The following is a 22,917-nucleotide window of genomic DNA, read 5'->3' as shown; positions in this document are numbered from 1 at the left end:
TCAAAACGGCGCACTAAAGCGCTAATTGGGCTCCTCGGAGCGGCCACTGATACCTACCTACCTAGAATTATCCGATTAAGTCAAATATGCGCCGTTTTGTTCGCAAACTTGTTGCCATTTAGAAGGCAACTCCATTGTTCCCTCCTCCTTATAAAGCCCCCCCTCTTTATTTGTAAAAAACTCAGACAGCCAGTTTTCGGAAGCCTCTTTTGAGGCCAACTTAGTAGCTCCAAGAGCGTTTTGGATGGACTGAAAAGATGGTAATCACTTGGTGTCAGGTCCGGAAAATACGGTGGGTGCGATAGGACATACCATCCGAGTTCCCGTAGCTTCTGGTGGGTCATCAAAAATGTGTGAGGCCGAGCGTTGTCTTGGTGGAACAGAACACCATTCCTATTGACCAATCCTCGCCGCTTCTGGTTAATCGCCTGCTTAAAGCGGTCGAGTTGATCACAGAAGAGGACCGAATTGAGGGTCTGGCCATATTTGAGCAGCATAATGGATGATTCTCTTCCAATCCCAACAAACACACAGCAAAACCTTCCCGGTCGTCAATCCGGGCTTGGCGATGGTTTGGGCAGGCTCGCCGCGCTTCGACCACGATCTTTTTCGCTTGAGATTTTCGTACGTGATCCATATTTCATCACCATCCGCTTGAAAAATGGGTCGAATTCGTTCCATTTCAGCAGTGCATCGCAGGCGTTGATTCGGTCCAAGAAATTTTTTTCCGTCAGCTCGTGTGGCACATCTTCTGCAAATGGTTCCAAACGGTTTTATGGTCCTTACCCAATTCCTGGTCTGGTCGAAATCATCCAAGTAAATCGGCAGGACCAGACTGCCGGTTTACTTGGATGATTTTGACGATTTTATCGGTTTCTACGACGATTGGCCTACCAGCACGGGATATATTTTCGACATCCACTACACCAGAACGAAATAGATCGAACCAACGCTGTGTTGTGCGAATCGTTACAGTATCGAGCCCATAAACTTAACAAATTTTTTTGGCCGTCTTCGTTGCATTTTTACCTCTCAGTTAGCAAAAACGTAAAATATGACGAATTTCTTGCTTGGTGGACTCTATCTTTGACGCGCTATAACTTGAGACTGAAACGTACGATCAAAAAACTGTCAAAGAGACACCTGTACCCCAGATTGTCGTCTTTAAATCGCCGTATAGTATGACCCGATGCGATAAGTACAACACAAGATATGTTTAAATGTCGCCACCATTGACAAAATACGAGATTTCTTTTTCCCCAACCTACTATATGCTTAAAATAAAATTTATTCAAAAACGGTTTGGGTAGGTCTTTGGCCACTCCGTGGAGTCTATTTACTGCTGCAGCATTTCGCCGATTTTTCACTATTTCCTGGTTGAAAAGGCCACCGCAAAATTCCTTTTGAAGCGTAGCGTTGGAAATACTTAGCATTCTCTAGTTACTTCATCTTTTTTTTCTCGCACATAACACGGAGGATGAAAATAGTAGAAAGACATGCTCGCTCCAACTCGATCGCCCAAACGTCGGATGTAGAGCGAGCGATATAGGATTCGCACCCACTAAAAACCACCCCCGGTCTCTCCAGTCCCAGCTCCGTGGGGACACCATTTAAGTGTTACTTCGCGGGATGGGTTTGCTTTTAGGCACTTGTCCTTCTCCTCGCTACTACTGCATTTTCACGATTGCGGAGGAAACCTTACGCAAGTTCTCCTTCGACCTCAGCATCTACGCAGCTAAGTTCTTTGGGCTGACGTTCCTGCCCAACGTTCGGTTTAGATTTCTGCTCTCCATTGCGAACCTTGGGGAGTGAAACACCACATACTCTGGATCCGGTGAATCGTTGAATCCAAGGCGGTATGGATACTGCCTGCAGCAACTACCGTGTTCCATGAAGAACTGGCGGAATGAGCGTCCACCGGCCCTTCGTAAATTCGTCCCATCTACGTTGCCAGATATCGTTCAACTCTGACCCTGTTGCATTCCTGCGTTTTGTGTGCCCCTCCATATGTCTGCCATGGTACAGCAGACCCATTTCTTTTGCCTCAATGTCGACAGGGATCATGCCCGCCATTCCCAGTGCTGCCTGCTTCCGTCTCTGGGAGTTTACAAGTGCCTCTGCCCACATAGGTGACGAGTAAATAAGGATGGATGGCTAGAAGCATCCTCCGACAATGTTTCGGCCCTCCAATAGTTGGTAACCTTTTTGCCAGTGCCACGGATATTTCTGCTTCCGTCGCGTAGACTTCCACATGCCCTGGGTGCTTATGCAACCATCGTAGTACTCTATGGGACGAAAAGAGCAACCATCCCATAATACATGACATTCAACAACAAGAACAAGAATCGTTGGCGCAACAATCCATATTGGATCAGGGCCTTGAACTGTGTTTGAGCACTTCATTCAAGACCGTAACGGTACACTATAGTACAATGTAGGAGGCAATGTGGTCAGTATTGCGCTCGCCCGAGGTTATTACCCTGATTTGACTCAGGAACTCATTCACAGCTGAGTCGACTGGTATCTGACGTCAAATCACGATACAAATCCCCCAGTGAGATTTGAACCGCGACCTTCCGTACGACAGTCTAGTGCTCTAACCACTCAGCCAAAAAATGAAACCTGCTGTTATCGGCTTTGAAAACATAAGCGAACGGCTATGCACTCTGCGCTTGCGAGGCAAGTTTAGAAATATAAGCCTCATTAACGTTCACGCCCCTACAGAGAAGACTGCAGAGTCCGAGAAGGATACCTTCTACGAGGCGGTAGAACAAACCCTGGAAGCCTACCTCAGATATGATATCAAAATCATACTTGGGGATTTTAACAGCCAAGTAGGGAAGGAGCCAGTATTCAGGCGATACGTTGGCTCCCATAGCTTACACGAGAAAACAAATGATAACGGACTGCGGACTATTCAATTAGCAGGGTCACACGAAATGGTTGTTGGAAGTACCTGGTTTGCGCGAAAAGCGGTCCACAAACATACGTGGGCCTCTCCAGACGGGACCACTTTCAACCAAATTGACCACGTGTTGATCGAACGCCGCCACCTCTCAGCCTTTATGAATGTCAGAACATATAGGGGGGCCAATATAGACTCGGATCACTATCTCGTTGGCATGGTGCTCCGAGCTCGAATAATAATACCACCTAGAATCCCCTCCGACAATTAGGTGAGGGTGAAGCCATTCAGAACACAACCCTTCGCGACACCTATAAGAGGGAAATGTATGCCGCCATAACCGCAGTCAAGAGAGGACCTGGAGATGAAGCATCAACAAATGATCTTCACAACCATCTGAAGAACGTTATCATAGATACGGCCACAAACATACTTGGCTCCAGCTGCAAAAGGAGTCGGAACAGCTGGTTTGACGATGAATGTAAGCCAGCAACGGAACGGAAGAATGCCGCATACCGAGTAATGTCGCATTCTCAAAGAACGCGGGCATACGCAGAGACTTATCACGAACTCCGCCGAGCGGAGAAGCGACTTTACAGACGGAAAAAGGAAGCCTGGGAGAACCAACAAGTTTGTGAACCCGAAAAGTACAGGGAGTAACCGCACCAGGCGCGGAGGTTTTACCAACAAGTCAGCAGGATGAAGCCTTATACACCTCGATGCTCATCCTGCCGAGACAAAGAGGGAAATCTGATTTCCGACAGAATGAGCATATTAGAGCGATGGGTTGAGTACTTTGATGAGCTACTGAACAACCAGAACATCGGCGAGTTGGAGGTCCCGTCAACTGAAGGCGACGGACAAACACTGCCACCACCAAATTTAGGAGAAACAGTCCGTGCAATTCATCGGTTTAAAAATCATAAGTCGCCAGGAGCCGATGGAATTACAGCCGAATTGGTTAAATATGGAGGCGACCAGTTACACCAAGTGGTTCATCAACTCGATTGGCAATCGTTAGGTATTGATTATTATTATCTGTCTTATACATAAAAAGGGAGATATCACACAGTGCAGCAATTATAGAGGTATCACGTTGCTGAGTACCATCTATAAGATATTCTCCACTATCTTGCTAGGCCGGATAGCCCCATACGTCCAGAACATCATTGGCCGATACCAAAGAGGCTTCACTCCAGGCAAATCAGCAACAGATCAGATTTTCTCTCTGCGGCAAGCGATGGAAAAACTGTTGGAATATGGACAACAGTTGCACCATCTGCTCATCGACTTTAAAGCCGCCTATGATAGCATAGCCAGGGTAAAACTGTACACGGCCATGAGAGAATTCGGTATCCCGACGAAATTAATAAGACTGACTAGGCTGACCCTGACCAATGTGCGAGGCCAGATAAAAACAGCAGGATCACTCTCAAGACCATTCGACATCTAAGACAAGGGGATGCCCTATCATGCGTTCTCTTCAACCTGGCCCTCGAGAAAGTGATCCGTGATGCTGAGGTGAATACAAGAGGTGCGATCTTCTTCAAGTCCACCCAACTACTGGCCTATGCTGACGATATCGACATCATGGGAAGAACGACTCGAGACGTACAAACTGCCTTCATCCAGATCGAGCAGGCGTTGATTGGCGCGAGATCTCGGGCTGCACATCAATTAAGGCAAGACAAAATATATGGTGGCAACGTCGGCACCGAAGACGAATCAGCCAACAACACCAAACCGCACTGGTCAAGCACGAAGAAGAATAAGGATAGGAGAATGCAGCTTTGAGACCGTTGACAATTTAAAAATTACAACCGATAACAACTACGATGATGAAATTCGCGCACGGTTGTTGTCACCCAACAGAGCCTATTCCAGCTTACAAAGACTGTTCCGCTCGAAACGTTTCACCATAGGGTCAAAGCTCTTACTGTACAAGGTTATGATCTTGCCAGTCCTCATGTATTCCTCGGAAACTTGGGTTCTTAGCAAGAAAAATTGCAAACTCTTGGCCGCGTTCGAGAGAAGAATCCTCCGAAGAATTTTTGGCCCCCTACATGAGGATGGACGATTCCGTAGCCTACATAACGATGAAATCTATGAGCGATACCATGGTGGGCGGGTCACTTAATCCGTATGGATGAGGATGATTCCACCCGGAAAGTCTATAAGGGCAATATCTATGGTAGAAAAAGAAGACGAGGCAGACCCTGCCTAAGATGGAGCAATGGCGTAGGTCAGGACGCCAGACAGCTTTTAGGGATATCGAATTGGTGGATCTCGGCGCAAAACCGGGATGTCTGGAGTTCCTTATTAAGGCAGGCCTAGACCGGATACCGGTTGTTGCGCCGTTGATGATAATGATGATGATATGGCTTGATGAATACACCTTTAGGCCAGAAAGAAGGGTTGCCGAGGACTTCAAATTCGTGTGGATAAGTAACTTTGGAAGATGCGATCACCCGGTCGGTGTTGTTGTCTTTTGTGAGTTTAATGCAGGACAGAGGAGAAAGTAAACCAACTTTGCTCCTTATATACTCCAGAACATCGTCCGGAAGGTAAGGGCTAAGGAGTTCTCTGAGTTAGTTAGTTAGTTTAGTTAAATGGGGGGAGCCGCAGCTCCGAGCGCTCAGGCCATTATTAGGCCCTTTGTACTATCCCCGTAAGTTGCCTATTCAATGGCTTCCCGCCTACGGTGTTCGCAGGCTTTAGCGAATCTGAGAACATTCTCAAGAGGCAGAGAGTGTGCAGATTCTTCATTGAAGAAAACCTTGCCAAGGTGTCTTCGTCTGAGATCTGAGGATGCCGGGCAGCTGCATAAAAAGTGCAGGGCTGTCCCTCCTCCTCCTCACATTGGCTGCATACAGCCGAAACCATTACCCCAATCTTTTCCATATGGTAGTTTAAGGGGCAGTGTCCCGTCAAAAGCCCTGCTGGGGTTTTCATGTCCCACTTCTTAAGGGACAACAAAAATGTCGCTCCAGTGGCCCTAGGCTCCTTCACAAGGATTTTCGCTTGCCGGCAAATTTCTCCACTCTGTTGCGTGAATCCTTGCAATTTCACTCTTCAGAGTAGACTTGATAGTAGATGGTCGGATTCCAAGAGCTGGTTCTGGCCCCACCATTGTGGATCCAGACCCTCGGCGAGCCAAACTGTCAGCCTCCTCATTACCGACGATGTTAGAGTGCCCCGGCACCCACATCAGGAATGTTTCGTTCAGTCGGCCAAGTTTCAGCAGCACCTGATGACAACTCCACACCAACTGGCTTGATATGTTGTTGCCATTTAGTGCTGATAATTCCGCCCGACTGTCGGAACAGATTCGAATGGTGCGACCCCTCCATTTTTGTCGCAGACATTCTTCTGCTGCCAGTGAAATAGCATATATCTCCGCCTGGAATATGGTCGTCGGATGTTTTCCAAGGAATTTCCAGATAGACGTATGCCCGTTGGATTGGCCGCCTTTCCACGCCCCAATGGTATCGAGCCTATATGCGTCGTTGGCTGCTTTCCGTTTCACCTCCAAGTGGATGGGGGGTAAATTTAGGATGGCTTCAAGTGCCGCAGTCGGGGTAGTACTCATTGCTCCAGTAATACTTAGGCAACCAAGTCTCTGAATCTGCGTTAGCAGCTTCCTGCTGTTAGCAAAGTTCAGTCTTGGCCACCAGACGATGCATGCATACATCAAAATGGGTTTTATTATGGATGTATACATCCAATATATCCGTTTAGGTGAAAGTCCCCAGGTCTTACCTATCGCACTCCTACAGCACCAGAGCAATCTGCAGGATTTCTGATATTGTTCCGGGATTCATATCCACGTTAACTTGGAGTCGAAATGTACTCCTAAGTACTTGACTGTTTGTGCCAGCTGGATTCCCGCCCCTGCTAAGGTGGGTAGCGTATAGCTGCCTTAATGCTGCTAAACAGACCAAACTCTTCCTGTCAGAACCAAACAAACATACTGCAAAGTTTATCCTGTCGAAAAGCAGGAAGACTTGCAGAAGTATTGTAGGCATTCTGACTGGCCATAATTCAGAATAGGAATTATCCAAGATGTTACGTGTCCATCCTGTAATAAGGAAGCGAAATACACGGAACATTTTCTATGTGAGTGCCCCGCCTACGGAAATCAGACAGACAGACATTCAACTGATTTTAATAAAATTTTGTTTCACAAATAAAACCTTAAAAAGGACGACTGGAGGACTGTAGCTAGGATTCTCTCAATCTTCAAACATTAAATTAGTTTCGGCCAAGCTGTAAAGTCTGAACAAGGTGGTTTTTGTGCTGGTTAAATTTCGCACCCATATTGTCTTTGCGGATATACTACTGTGATAAAAAAGTAAGGTGAAATTGTCATTTAAAAGTCCAGGACATTAGGAAGACAAGTAATTTTTTTTTTAGGATGGTAGGACTGTCTATAACCTCTGTCATGTGTCTGTTGGTCAAAAGATTTAATCATCTCATCTCATCTCCATTTTTCGATTTTTACAATGGGTGATTTTGTTGAGAAAAGAACTTGCATCAAATTTTGTTTGCGGAAAGAATATTCTTGTGCGGACACGTTGAAAATGTCGCGGAAGGCCTTTGGTGATCAAACTATGGCGCAAAAAAAATTTTTATAAGTGGCACAACGAGTTCAAAGCGGGCCGAGAATGCATTGAAGAAGAACCGCGCCTCTGAACGACCATCAACGTCTACCGACGAGGGTCACGTCCAAAAAATCAAAGATTTGGTTCTTGAAAATCATCGATTGACAATTAGAGACCTCATTAGTAGTGTTGGAATATCATTTGGCTCAGCCTAAGCCATTGTGAAGGACGTTTTGTATCTCAAACGCATCAACTCTTAGCTGGTGTCAAAATCGTTCAATTTTTCGGAAAAAAGCGTCGCGTTGTTGTTTGTGAAACTTTGCTGTCTGACTTTCAGGACCACTTTAATTGCATCATTACTGGAGACGTGGCTCCGTGCGGCTTCTGGCTATTCAAGAAACTCAAAAGGCCAATGCGGGGACGCTGTTTTGACACGACTGAGGAGATAAAAACCGAATCGAAGAAGGTTTTGAAGTCTGAAAAAAGACTATTCCCACTGTTTCCAGGACTGGAAAAAACGTTGGCAAAAGTGCGTTTTATCGGATGGAGATTACTTTGAAAGGGATGAAATTGATTTGGAAGAATAGATAAAGAATTTACATTTTATAAACAAATTCACCTTACTTTTTGATCACAGTAGTATATAAGTTAACGTCAGCATATTAACTTCAGCATAGACATCGATATCGACCGGACAGACAACACGCGCGGTATCACCTGAGTCAGCGGTCATCGATACAGGTGAAATCAAAACAAATGCATAATTGGCAAATTGCAATAATTCGTGCTACTTTTCATGTTTAGTAGTAAGAATTTTGTAGTTAGTCTTTAGCAGTATATTGTAGATTACACATCTCGAATAATAATTAAATTTTTTAAAATAAAATCGTTGATGGTTCTTTAACTGGCGCCCGAGCAGGGACCACACTTGCACAAGCAACATAACTATCTCGCGCTAATTGAAGTGTTAACTTTTTCCTTCATTCGGTATCCTTTTCTACGAGCAATAACCAAGCCGTGTCAAAGGAATCCAACGCGAGTTTAATATTGTGTGGAAGCGATAACCAAGCAGCCAATAATTAACCTGTGATTACCCAATCGCACGAGTTGCAGTGTAGCATCGTGGATTCAGGCTCCTTAGTACTTTAACAACCAAAGGAAGGAAGAGGACCAAGCCATCCAGATCGAAGTAGTGGTCCGAACCAATTTATAATCATTGTAAGCCAGTCAACGAGATTTTGTCGAAAAATAAGTAAATTTCCAAGACTAGGAAATGGAAACGACGATAAGGTTACTGTAAGTTATCTCTTATTAAAATTAATTGAATTTAGCAAAAACTAATTAAATTGAAAAGTAAATTAAGGAAACTCATTACAATTGTGTAAAAAGATTAACAAGCAATTAACACAACAAGTGAAAAAAAAGATTCCGCATGAAAAAGATATTTTGTGATTTTATGGAAAGTTATTGAGAAATTTTAAAACAGTAAATAGTGGAAGGTAATATTCTGTTTTGAAGTAGATTTTTACGATTTTATTGAATTTAATTGAATTTTTCAGTGGCTGGTAAAATTTTTTCCCTTTTGATTGACAGTTTGTAATGCGGTGTTGTTGATTTTAAATAAGGTTTTTGGATACGCAAACGGTTAAATTGATTATAATCAGTGTGAATTTTCGGTTATTTAGAATTGCAAATCTCGATTAATCAGCTCTATGTCGAACCCAAATAACCTTATAAGACCGTCAAGACTAGGAGCAAATAATATGCCTCCACCAATTCCTGAGGAAGGAGCGGAAATTCCTCAAATAAATCCCAACCAATTCTTTCCGTAATACCAAATAAGATAGTGGGTTATGCAGACGTAGCACTGGAATCCTACAATACACCCCTGAATTGGGAGAAGATATCCAAGTGCCTTACTCTTCATTATGCGGATAAACGGGATTTAGGAACCCTTGAATATCAACTAACTACTTTGGTTCAGGGTACAAATAATATTCCCGAATTTTACCAACTTGTTTACCACCACCTCTCCCTGGTTCTCAATAAGCTTTCTGCTATGGATCTCGGCCAAGAGTCAATGAACGTCATGAGGAAGGCTTATAGGGATAAGTCCTTAAATACGTTTGTCAGAGGTTTAAAGGGTGATCTACCGAAGTTACTGAGTGTTAGGGAACCTGCTGATCTGCCACAGGCATTACACCTTTGCTTGAAATTGCAGAATATGGACTATCGTACACAACATGCAAATAATTCACAAGGTTTGGCGCGAAAGCCACATTTCTCAAATTCCCCACCAGTTTCTCCAAGAAGGAATATGAATTCTCATCCGCAACCGGTTCCTGCACCCAGACAAGGATTTTATCCGGAATTAGTACATAATCCGCAATCTTTTAATTCTAACGGTAGGATGAACTGGCAACCCTTGCAACAGCAGCTGCCATTTCCAAACGCAAGATTGCATCAAAACCCTTCTTATAATCTGCAGATGAGACGACCGCAATATCATAATCCCCAACCACTCCCTCCTAAACCACAACCACGCCCGGAACCAATGGACGTGGATAGGTCAATTAGGTCAATGGCTGTAAACTATCAAAACAGACCGAGAAACATACCACCGATCGTTGCACCGAAACGTAATGTTCCACAGCAGGATCATGGACCGAACAAACTTCAGAGAACATTCTATACGGAACAAACGGACGAAACCGATCCAACATTGACAGACTACAAAGAAAACATGGACAAAGAGGACGACAATTACGAACAGAGCATCGCCGACTACACAGAAGGACTCGACGAACCAGAACATTTGGACGATATCTATTTTTTAGACTAAGGTCCTCTTCGCTACCTTATTTCGAACACGTTACAAGGAGCGGAGAGATATTAAAATTTCTTATAGATATCGGCTCAAATAAAAATTATGTGCAGCCGAGACATATTAGATACCCAATTCTCAATGAAAAAAACTTTTATGCAAATTCGGTCGGAGGGAACGTTAAAATTAGCCAACACTCTTTGATATCACTTTTTGGACCAGAAATAGGGAAACTGAAATTCTTCATTCTTCCGACTCTCATCGCATTTGATGGGATAATTGGAAACGACACTCTGAAACAACTAGGCGCGGTAATTTATACCCAGGATAATTTTATGACAATCGGTCCAGGCATATCCATACCCCTTAAGCAGCATATCTCAGAAACAGTTAATAATTTGAATCTTCGGACTTCGCATATGACCGAAAGCCAAGTATCCAAATTGATGAACGTCTTTAAAAAATGTCCTAGTATTTTTGCTGACCCTGACCAGAAGCTAACCTGCACCACTAACGTTAAAGGGGAAATACGAACTACCACCAAAGATCCTGTTTACACCAGATCCTATCCCTATCCTAGGGCTCTGAAGGACGAGGTTGAAAAGCAGATCAACGAACTTCTACGAGACGGCGTCATTCGCCCATCTAAATCCCCATATAATTCACCCATCTGGATAGTTCCAAAAAAACCCGACGCATCAGGCCAGAAGAAATACAGACTTGTGGTCGACTTTAGGAAACTAAATTCAGTCACCATTCCAGAGGCCTATCCAATCCCCGATATTAATGACGTTATTGCCAACCTCAGTAAGAAAAGATATTTTGCAGTTTTAGATCTCAAAAGCGGATTCCATCAAATACCTCTCCTAGAATCCGACATAGGAAAAACCGCCTTTTCAATAAATAATGGTAAATTTGAATTTACTCGTCTTGCTTTTGGACTAAGGAACTCACCACCCACTTTTCAACGCGCCCTAGACGACGTTCTCAGGGAACACATCGGGAAACGGTGTGAGATCTACATCGACGATATAATTGTCTATGGTGAAAACGAAGACGAATTTTTTGACAACTTACGGAAGGTTTTAGAGACTTTAGAGGTGGCGAATCTAAAACTACAGGCAGATAAGTGCGAATTTTTTAAAGATGAGGTAGAATTTTTGGGCTTCATTGTTAGCAAGAACGGTGTTAAGGCAAACCCGAAGAAAGTAGAAGCAATAGTTAATTTCCCAGTACCCAAAACACTCAAAGACTTTAGATCGTTCCTCGGGATGTCGGGTTATTACAGACGCTTTATCAGGGATTATGCTAAAATCGCCAAACCCCTAACACTGCTTTTAAGAGGGGAGGATGGACTAGTGTCCAAGAACATCTCGAAAACGAAGCCCATTCATATGAGCGACGAAGCCATAAAAGCATTTAATAACTTGAAGAATTGCCTCATTTCCAATGACGTTATTTTAATGTACCCTGATTTTGAAAAAGAGTTCGAGCTGACGACCGACGCCTCAAACCATGCTATTGGCGCGGTTTTGTCTCAAGATAACAAACCCATAACCTTTCTGTCCCGGACTTTGAGCAACACTGAGGAGAACTATGCCACAAACGAGAAAGAGATGTTGGCCATCATATGGGCTCTAGGCTCGTTGCGGAACTATTTGTACGGTTCAAGGAAAGTGAAAATATTCACTGACCATCAACCGCTAACATACGCGCTGTCCAATAAGAATACCAACTGTAAGATGAAGAGATGGAAAGCGATACTAGAGGAGTACAATTATGAGCTAAGGTACAAGCCAGGGAAACAGAATATCGTAGCTGATTCCTTGTCGAGACCTCCTCAGGCAAACGCCATCAACTCCGTATCTTGTTCTGAGCACAGCGATGATAGTTCCTCGCATAATTTAATTCCGACGGTAGAGGTACCGATTAACGTATTTAGAAACCAGCTAGTTCTTAAAATCGGAGAGGAGGACAGTTATCAAATCATTCATCCTTTTAATAACTACACTCGTCATATCATAACTAAACGCCAGTATAACGATACAGACTTTATACAGATATTCAAGAGGTATCTTAATCCTAACACCATTAATGGACTACAGACTAGTGAGGAAAATATGGGCAGAATCCAACAGACAGAATCCGGTATGCGCAAAGAATTGTAGAGGATATCCCTAATGAGATGGAGCAAGAAGAGAGGATTCTTCGCGTACACCAGCGAGCTCACAGAAATGCGGAGGAGAACAGAATCCAACTTTTGGAAAACTTTTATTTTCCCAGAATGTCTTATAAAATTAAAAATTTGGTAAAAAATTGTAGAATTTGTAAAGAAAATAAATATGACCGACACCCTAGTAAACCCTTCTTGAATCCAACTCCCATTCCGAATTATCCCGGTCATACTGTGCACATAGACATCTTTTCGACTGAAAAAAAATTAGTACTCACCGCAATAGACAAATTAACTAAGTTCGCTCAGGAAAAAATTATTCCCTCCCGTTCCATAGAGGATATCAGACGCCCTCTAATAGATATCTTATTCTACTATTGCGTTCCACAATTTGTTGTTATCGACAATGAGAAAGCATTGAACGCTGCCTCCATAAAATCAATGTTAGAAAACGAACTGCGCATTAACATCTTTAAAACTCCTCCATATAAGAGTGAAGTTAACGGCCAGGTGGAACGTTTCCATTCAACCCTCTCAGAGATTATGAGGTGTCTCAAATCCGAAAATCCCCATCTCGATTTTGACGAACTTCTTGCGCGTGCCGTGAACGAGTACAACCATAGCATTCATTCCGCAACAAAGAAAAAACCAGTAGAGCTATTCTTCGGGAGAAACCCCAGGGTCAGTCCAGAAGATTTTGAGCAAGCTCGTTTATCTAATATAGAAAAGATCAAACGGCGACAGGAGAAAGATATTACTTATCATAATAAAAGAAGAAAACCAATCAAAAATTATCAGCCAGGGGAGATCATTTACATTAAGCATAATAAAAGAATAGGTTCGAAATTGACGGTTAGGTACACAAGGGAAGTTGTCCAGGAAAATAGGAATAGTACTGTTATTACGGAATCAGGCAAGACTGTTCATAAAAGTAATATTAAAACGTAATTGTTTTTCACAGGTTTATTCTTCATATTGTGGCTGGAAGCGTAGAAATTCTGGACTACACCAACTCTCAGATTGTGACAATAGACTATGGACAGGCAAAGATACAGACGGGGAACTTTAAAATCGTCCATGATGTGGACCTTAAACAATACGACAGACTGCTACTAGAAATCGAAGGAACTTTAAGACAAGACATTACCGTTGAAAATCCCTTACACCCATATTTAGAACACGAGTTGCAACAAACTCGGGAATTGTTGGATAATCTTAAACCTAGAGTAGGAAAACGTTCGTTAAATTTTTTGGGTTCAGCGTGGAAATGGGTAGCGGGCAGTCCCGATCATGAGGATTACGTTACGATACAAGACAAAATTAATAATCTACTTAAAAACAACAACCAGCAGGTCATCATAAATAAATCCCTTAATGAACAGTTAAACAAGTTAACGAATGTTGCAAACAAAATTGAGAAATTTGTAAAGACCAGCCAAGATTATAAGCAAGAATTTGTAAGTTCCACGCAATACAAACTAAAACTTATCAAGGAAGAACTTGTGAATATTAGATACGCTGTAAATTTTGCCAAAAGTGGAACCATTAATACAATGATGTTAACCCCAAAGGAGATAGAAATAGCTCTCAATGTATTAGATAAAGAAAAACTTCCCTACTCTACACCGGAGGAAGCTTTAGCATTTTCTAAGGTGAAGGTTATTTCCAATGATCTGACTTTATTGTACATTGTTAATGTTCCGGTAACTTCTGCAGAAACATTTGCCAAAATTTTAGTAAAACCGGTCAAGAAAGGAAATGCAATAATAGAAATCTTTAGTAAGTTTATTCTGAAAAATGAAAAGAAAATTTATAGCATTATAAAAGAATGTAGAGGAGAAGGTCTAAATTTGGCCCCTGCTGGTAATTTGGCCCCCTACGATTCTACGCGACACAAAACAGCCACAGATAAAAACGCCACTGTGCAACAACCACAATCTTAACAGCTGTTTTTTCATGTATCCATATGTCATTTAAATGACAAATGGTAGAGACAAATTCTAGTTTCTGTTCTTTGTGTTCTTCTAACTTTCTTCCAAGAAGATATTTGTTGTCGGTATTCCTGTAAATGTGGCATGTTTAAATGGTGTTTTGTGCTAAAAAGTTTTTACAGGTTCAGCAGTATTACATATCAAGGTAATGCTGAAGCACGGCTTACTTTTCGTTTTATTTTTTGCTTTTTTTTTCTGTGATTGCATAAGTCTAATATGGCCCCCCGTTCGGTTTCGATTATGGCCTCCGGGGGCCATAATCGATGTTTGAAACACAAAAGTATTAAAGATTGCTGCATTGTTTCCTATAGATGCCCCGGAACAGCATTATGTTAACCGTAGCCAAAAAGAGGAAAACATGGGACCCGGAACAAATGAAAAAAGCTATAGATGCAGTCAGTAGTAAGACGATGGGTTACAAAAAAGCCGTAAAAATGTTTGGCGTACCGAGGACTACATTAAGAAGGTTGTTGCACGATCTAGGAGAGTCTGAAAAAATTGTTGAAAAACCGCTAGGCAGGAAAACTGTACTTCCACTTAATATAGAAAAGAAACTCGTGGAGTATATTCTTCTAATGGAAGCGAAATACTATGGTCTAACACGAATAGATGTTCGGCGAATGGCCTATCAGTTAGCTTTGAAAAATAACACACCCAACAATTTTACAAAGGAAATAGCAGGGCGTTCGTGGTTAGACCTTTTTCTACGAAGACACAAACACGAACTTTCTTTAAGGAAACCATTAGGAACATCTTTTGCCCGTGTTTAAGGCTTTAACCGTGAGGCAGTAAAGGAGATTTTGAAGGCGGAAATGGAAAAAATGCGATACCCTCCTGATCGCATTTTCAACGTTGACGAGACCGGGCTGACAATCGTTCAATCTAAAGTTCCTCAAATAATTGGGAAGAAAGGCAAAAAACAAATAGGTGCTTTAACTGCTGCGGAACGAGGATCATTGATGACCGTGGTTTGCTGTATGAATGTTTCCGGGTTTTTTATACCACCCATGATGATTTTCCCCAGAAAAAATTATTCCGATATACTTATGAAAGGAGCTCCGCATGGTGCTATCGGCAAAGTCCACCCATCCGGCTGGATTCAAACGAATTTATTCACCGATTGGTTTCGTCATTTTCTTTCTAAAACAAATCCAACTAAGGAGTCGCCTGTACTGTTAATACTCGACGGGCATTACAGCCACACTCGTAACATTGAACTTCTGGAGTTAGCTCATGAGAACTATGTAACAATAGTTACTCTTCCACCTCACACCACGCATAAATTGCAGCCCCTGGATAAAACCTTTATGGGGGCACTAAAAACCTATTATAGTGAAGAAATCCGAAATTTCTTGTTGCATTCCGATCGGTTGCTTAAACCCTACGATATCGCCGAATTGTTTGGTCGAGCCTATCTACGAAGCTCAACAGGAGAAATCGCTGCAAATGGATTTCGCGTCACCGGAATCTACCCCTTTAATCCGCAGATTTTTTAGCAGAAGCTCAAGTTTATAACGATGAGAACACTTCCGAAAACCGCCCAGGGAGCAACACACAGGAAAATTTGACTTCATCGCAAAGAGATGAGTTGTTGCATCATCAGTTAAACATCATAGTTTCACCAGAAATTATTCAACCAATACCAAAACCTAAAAATAAAACTTCAAATCGAGGGCGAAAACGTACCACACCAAAAGTACTCACTTCTTCTGCATATAGAACACACCTGGCAGATACATCAAGTGCTTCAGATGGAAATCAGAATCCTGACAATATCCAAAGTCGTAGCCGTGGAGGGAAAACCACTGTCTCAGATGAAAATCATTTAGACACACAATCCGACAGCTTCGACGAAGGACCTTCAAATGATAAAATACCGACGAGCTTAGATGCAGAATGCTTATTTTGTGATGCAAGGTATTCAAATGACCAACAAGGGGAGGAGTGGATTCAATGCCAGGGATGCAATTTATGGGCTCATTGCGTTTGTGCGGGAAACGAAGGAGATTATTATATTTGCGATTTTTGCCGATAACTTTATTTTATATGTATTTTATCTTGATTTCGTTTTTATTATGTTCATTATTATTTTTTTATTAATGGATTTACTTAATTTTAAGAAAAGAAGGTAATTTATTGTTTATTTTTTACTTAATTGTTAAGTTTTGGAGAATATTTTTTAAAGAATTTTTCATACTTCCAATATGGCCCCCGGGTGCCATATTACCCACACTTTACATCAAAACCAAAATTTTGGATACGTCGAAATATACGATTTTGTTAAAAATATATGGAATTTTATCATGTTTTTTCCTTACGAATCAATGACCAGGAGAATATTGAAATGCATAGCACATGAAACTTGACATGCCGATCTTCATTTTTCTTTTCATGCTCGAAAAACAAAAGGGGGGGCCACATTTAGACCTTCTCCTCTAACAATATAAACAGGTTGTCAATATGTAATCAAATGAACTTAATAGATATTAGTAACACTTCTTGTATTCCTAGATTATTATTGAGCTCTGATTCCAGTTGCAATAAAATTAGCGGACAGCAAGTACCGACATTGGAAGAAATTACATCCGGCATACTTCTCGTAAATGATTATGAGGGACTCGTAAATATCAATGAAACTTCCCGTGAGCTAAATGGCACTTTTATCATAAAATTCGAAAATGCAACGATCAATCTGAATGGCCAGTCATTCTCATCTAATGATGCTTCATACTTACAGCCTCTACCTGCAATTTTCCAGCCAACACCACGAGAGAAGAAGTACAAAGAGATACTTTCATTGGAGTCAATCAGAGAACTTCATATTAACAATTTCCACGAGTTTGAGCTAATGAAAACCGAAAATAATATCGTAAAACTTACCAACTGCGGTTTCGCCATAATTCGTGCTACTTTTCATGTTTAGTTGTAAGAATTTTGTAGTTAGTCTTTAGCAGTATATTGTAGATTACACATCTCGAATAATAATTAAATTTTTTAAAATAAAATCGTTGATGGTTCTTTAACTTATATATAAGGGATTGATCTACACATGGACCACTTTTGGTCATGTTGCTTCCAAGGCAGTGGTGAAGAAGCGTCTGATGAAATGGCTCTGCCATGGACGTCAGTCGTCCTTGTTTACTTTTGCTATGATTCTCTACACTTGATCCCAAAAAATATTACTGTTAGCAAATTCTCTTTAACATTTTGTGTCCCATTTAGGCATCCTTGTATTAACTTTCTAGCTGGAGAGATTAAATGGTTAACATAACCAAAAACAAACAAAATTTCAGTTTGAAAATCGTAAGCAATTTATATTTTTAGTAATAACATTACATAGATTATTTTCATCTCCTCATCTTTCATCATTAAATTCCAAGACAATTTCAGAAAAATAAAACTGAATCATTTATATATATTTATCATATATTTAATTGAAAACGAAAATAAAAACAAAATATTTTAATACTTAAAAATTCGTTCTATGTATGCGTATATGAAAACGTTTAACAGTGTTTTGCAAAAATTTTTGCAAATATTTTTGAAACCTATAAGAATCAGGAACAAGGAACAAGAGTCAATACAAATATAATATAATCCAGAAAACAATGCGATTCAATTAATATATTATAATATTTACTTTACATTAATATTAAGAACCACTTTTTTTTGTTGTTGTAATAAAAACAAAAGGAAAATCATCTGGATTCTCTCATATTTTGGGGAGGGGGAGGGTTAGAGGATGAAACATTTTGTAAGCGTTTTGTCTATTTTTTGTTGATTTTTTCGTTTTGGTTTTGCGAATTCTGATGATGCTGAATGATGGATTTGATAGTTTTATTTTGTTTTATTAAAGTTTTGCCTTTTTTTGTTTGGATATTTTCCCCGGTAGTAACTATATCCACTCCTTTTTCCTTGTATTTTCCTTTGTTGGTTGGATATTGCATTCAGTTTTTCCTTGTTTATCTTTCAATCAAGTCGTTATTTATGAATAATAAAAAAGATGATTATTCTTGTTTATTAAAAAGTGTTGTCTTTCCAATATATTATATATATACTTTTCTGAATGTTTTTTGTTGTTTTTTTAATATTTCTTTTTGCCTTCAAATATTTATTTATATATTTACCTAATTTGCAATATTTTTTTCTGATTTCTTCTTACTTGTTTTTGTTTTTTGAATTATGTAAAAAAATTTATATCATATTATCATATTTTATAGTTACATTTTAAATATTTATTTTTTACAGAAATATATTTATACCTATTTACCTTTAGTGAATATTTTTTTTCATGTTTTCATTTTTTGGTTGATTTTGGATATTTCACTTAGTTTACAAAGTATTTAAGGATTTTCTATTCAATGGAAACAAGTTGTCTATAAGAACAAATGGCAAAACAAATAAGGGAAATTTTATCTATGAAAGAATTCTTATTTTATCTAATGAAAAATAAGTGCATCATTTATTTATAATATTTATCTATTTTACTAGAACTTTTTATTTTAAACGGTAAATCAAAGAATGATCGTATTCCATTAAAATTTGTTTCTTGATTTAGTAATATGGCTTTTATTATTCGATTTTTTTTGTTATAGTTTTCCATTTGTTACCATTTTTTGTTCGTTTTTGTAGGGGTGCAAGAATCTTTCGATTACTTTTCTTGATTGTTTACCACTTTTGAGTTTCAGGTTTTGGTACATACTTTCAGTGTATTCTATGTTTTTTTTCTCGTACTCTTCAACTTGGACCTGGCAAAATATTTAAAGTGAATTTCTATTAATAAAAATATTCAACTCTGTTTACGGTGAAATTATCAGCAGAAAGCGTGCCTTCTTATAATTTACAAAACTTAAAATGGTTTCTTGTAATTATTGCCTGTGGGATTTCTTGTCTAACACAATTTAATGATGCTTTAGAATAGTATACAGTTTGGAATTATAATTCTGAACTACACTAAAATCTGATTGTTCTTTCAACTATAATATTTTCACCGTAAAAAAGACTAATAATCCATACTTTGAACTATTTAATGATTGAAAATAGAAAACAATCCTTATGAATTCGAGATTTGTATTTTTTAAACATTCACAGGTAAAGCATTTTGAATTAAGATAATAAATATTTTGCTCCTAGCTATTAATACATATCTGTCATTTGTTTTTGTTCATTTCAAATTTAAGGTATGTATTATAAATACATTAAAGATCTGCAAAGATGCACATAAATATGATGCGATTTATATTTAAGTTTATAACGCACGTATAAAAGAGAGCACTTAGGAATGGGTCAGGTCAGATATGACATTAATTTATTTATTAACAATTTTCCATTTATACATTTTAACACTGTACATTTGTGAACTGATAGAAGAAAGTTAGATCTTAAATTTGCTATTCAACTGCTGCTATTAAAAAAAAAATTAAGAAAAATGGTTGCTCCAGTTGCACCACTCGAAGTGCCGAGGATTTTTGTTAAAGTATCAAACAAACATTTGAATCTGAATCTTTTTCTAAAGATTCAATCCAACTCGTAGTACTATGCTACGTCAGTAAAAACTATTTTAACTATTAAAACAAGTAGGGAAACCGGAAGCTGGACGCTTCAGATACGAAAGGTTTTGTGTATTTCTTAGTACGTAGCACGTAATATATCCATATATTATGTGAGAGTATCCACTTTCGGGTGATATTGACATTCATAGTCTTCAATTTTCAAAGAAGTAACAATTTTGATGTATTATAACTTTGTTAGTAATAGTGCAATATTCACCAAACTTGGTAAGATCATGCTCTACATTATAGCCTACATCACTTCGTGGTGTTAGGATGAAGGATGAAGGTATTTCGGAGCCGTGGCACCATATAGTGGCAGCCTCCTGATTTTCTTCAGATTTTTCGGTTTGGTAGTTTCTGAGAATGGCCCCCTTAAAGAAACGACCACTTTCAACCCCCCGCACTTCCCACCTTTGAAAGAAATGTAAAAACTAAGACCGGCTTTGAAAAGTACTAACCGAGACCTTTAATTTGATACCCCACATGACTATACTTGATAAAAAAAAATTTTACACCCCCCTTTTGCATGTATGGGGACCCCCCCCTTAAATTCGACGTAAGAGAATGTAACTCACTGTATGTGTGAGCGTTCACAGTTTCCACCTTTGTACCAAATTTGGTGTCAATCGCTATAACCGTCTCCAAGAAAAATGCGTGTGACAGACAGACAGAGGGACAGACAGACAGACTGAGTTAAATTACTGTAAGCAGTGGAGGAAGCGGAGGACTCCGGTGGGCTTCCCACTAGCAAAATGGCTAGTGGGGAGTCTCCACTGTTACCTTCTAGCGCGAGTGATCCTTTCAAGGAGAGCGCAAAATTAGTGCGATCACCAGCAGCGAATTCGACGGAAAAACGCATGTTGGGCCCTAAGAGTAGCAGCAGTGTAGTTACTGCTGAAGCCGAGGGTGACGCATTTACGAAGCTGGGATCGATGATTAATAATCTAATGGAGTACGTTAACCAACGCAATAATGTACACCACGCGATAAAGGATCAGGTGCGTTCTATTAGGGCAACTTACTTCAAGGCCAAAGAGGAGGTGAAAGCACGGGCAGAAGCAACAGTGCCGATAAGCCAACAAAAAGCTATGGTTGCCGTAGCAACCCAAACCACGCAGAAGACATCTCTTCCCAAAAAGCTCTTTGGCAAAGAACTCTTCCAAAGGGGAAATGATATCTCGGAAATTCGGAACAAACGATTAAGAGACCCAAATGAAGAAGTGCTATCTCCCCAACGAACAGCAAAAAGGAAAAACAGATGCCGGTGCAACCTGGGAATGACGGAAGATTATCTGGGCATACGGAAAAGGCCACTAACAGCGCCGAAGACACTTGGACTAAGGTAGGACCTAAGAAGAAGCTGCAAAAAAGAGCCAGGCCGGACGCGCTAATAATAACAAAAACCAGCGAGTTGACGTACGCGGAAATCTTACGCAAGGTTAAAGCAGATGCCTCCTTGACGGATCTGAGTGCAAATGTCACGCGGATAAGACGAACACAGAAAGGCGATCTGTTGTTCGAACTTAAAACTGGTGACGACGGAGGCGAAAACCTACGGAAAAAAATTGAAGCATCACTAGGTGAGGCTGCGGCGGTCAAAATGAGTAAGGATTCGGTGGTGATCGAATGCAAGGATTTGGATGAAGTCACCACAAAATCTGAGATCTGTGAGGCCTTGCAAACCCAATTGGGATTACAATCAGTGAGCGAGTCTAATGTGCTACGACTTAGAAAAGCGTACGGTGACACGCAGATAGCGTCGATAAGTCTTCCTATTGAAGCAGCGAAAAAGGCGATTGCAGTGGGCAAAGTACGTATTGGATGGGTGGTCTGTCGGTTACGGGAACAGAGTCCAGTACATAAGTGCGATAAGTGCTGGCAGGTTGGTCATATAGCGAAAGCTTGCACTAGCTCCCAAGACAGATCAAATTTGTGCCGCAAATGTGGAGAACAAGGCCATTTGGCAAAGGACTGCAACGGAATGCCCAAGTGCGTATTCTGCGTGGAAGCAAAAAGTAGTGACAGTGCCCACATTGCAGGAAGCAGTAAATGCCCAGTGTTCAGAAAGACGTTCATAAATAAAGCCAAATGAAGTTTATGCAACTCATTCTGAATCACTGTCGAGCGGCCCAAGACCTACTTTCCCAAAGCGTATTCGAGAACAACGTCGACGTTGCGATTGTATCTGAACAATACGAAAATCTGCATAGCGGAGTATGGATAGCAGACAAAATCAGTAAGGCGGCAATATGGAGCTGCGGAAGCCAAGCGATAGTAGATGCGAAAAAACATCCAGAAGATGGGTTCACCCGTGCCAAGATTGGAGGGATATATATCTATAGTTGTTACGCAGCATCGAGCCTCACATTAGAAGAAACCGACCTGAGTTCGAGGAGCTACACGTGCAATATAAAAATGCGAGGAAAAAATTGCAAGTAGCTATCGCAAAGAACAAATCCGAACATTTCAAGCGGATGTGCACTGAAGCTGACTCTGACCCATGGGGTGGCGCATATAGGTCGGTGATGTCATCACTAAAAGGCGAGCGCTCCCCACCGATTACTTGCCCAGAGTTGTTGCAGAATATAGTGAACCCTCTATTCCCAGTGGATCTGAATGGCACAAGTCTGCCTGCAGTACACTTAAATCCCGACGAAGTCCCGATAGTGGTAAATGAGGAGGTTCTAGACGCAGCAAAAAGATTGATTGAAAAAAAGACTTTAGGACCGGATGGAATCCCTAACATTGCCCTGAAAGTAGCCGCCAGGACAGCACCAGATATGTCTGCCCAAGTTTTCACGGCATGCCTTAGGGAAGGAGAATTCCCCGAGCAATGGAAGGTACAAAAGCCAATACTCATTCCGAAGGCAG

Source organism: Hermetia illucens, chromosome 1 (genome assembly GCF_905115235.1).
Source record: "Hermetia illucens chromosome 1, iHerIll2.2.curated.20191125, whole genome shotgun sequence".
In the NCBI taxonomy this organism is placed as follows: domain Eukaryota; kingdom Metazoa; phylum Arthropoda; class Insecta; order Diptera; family Stratiomyidae; genus Hermetia; species Hermetia illucens.
Note: the sequence above shows the minus strand (reverse complement) of the source record.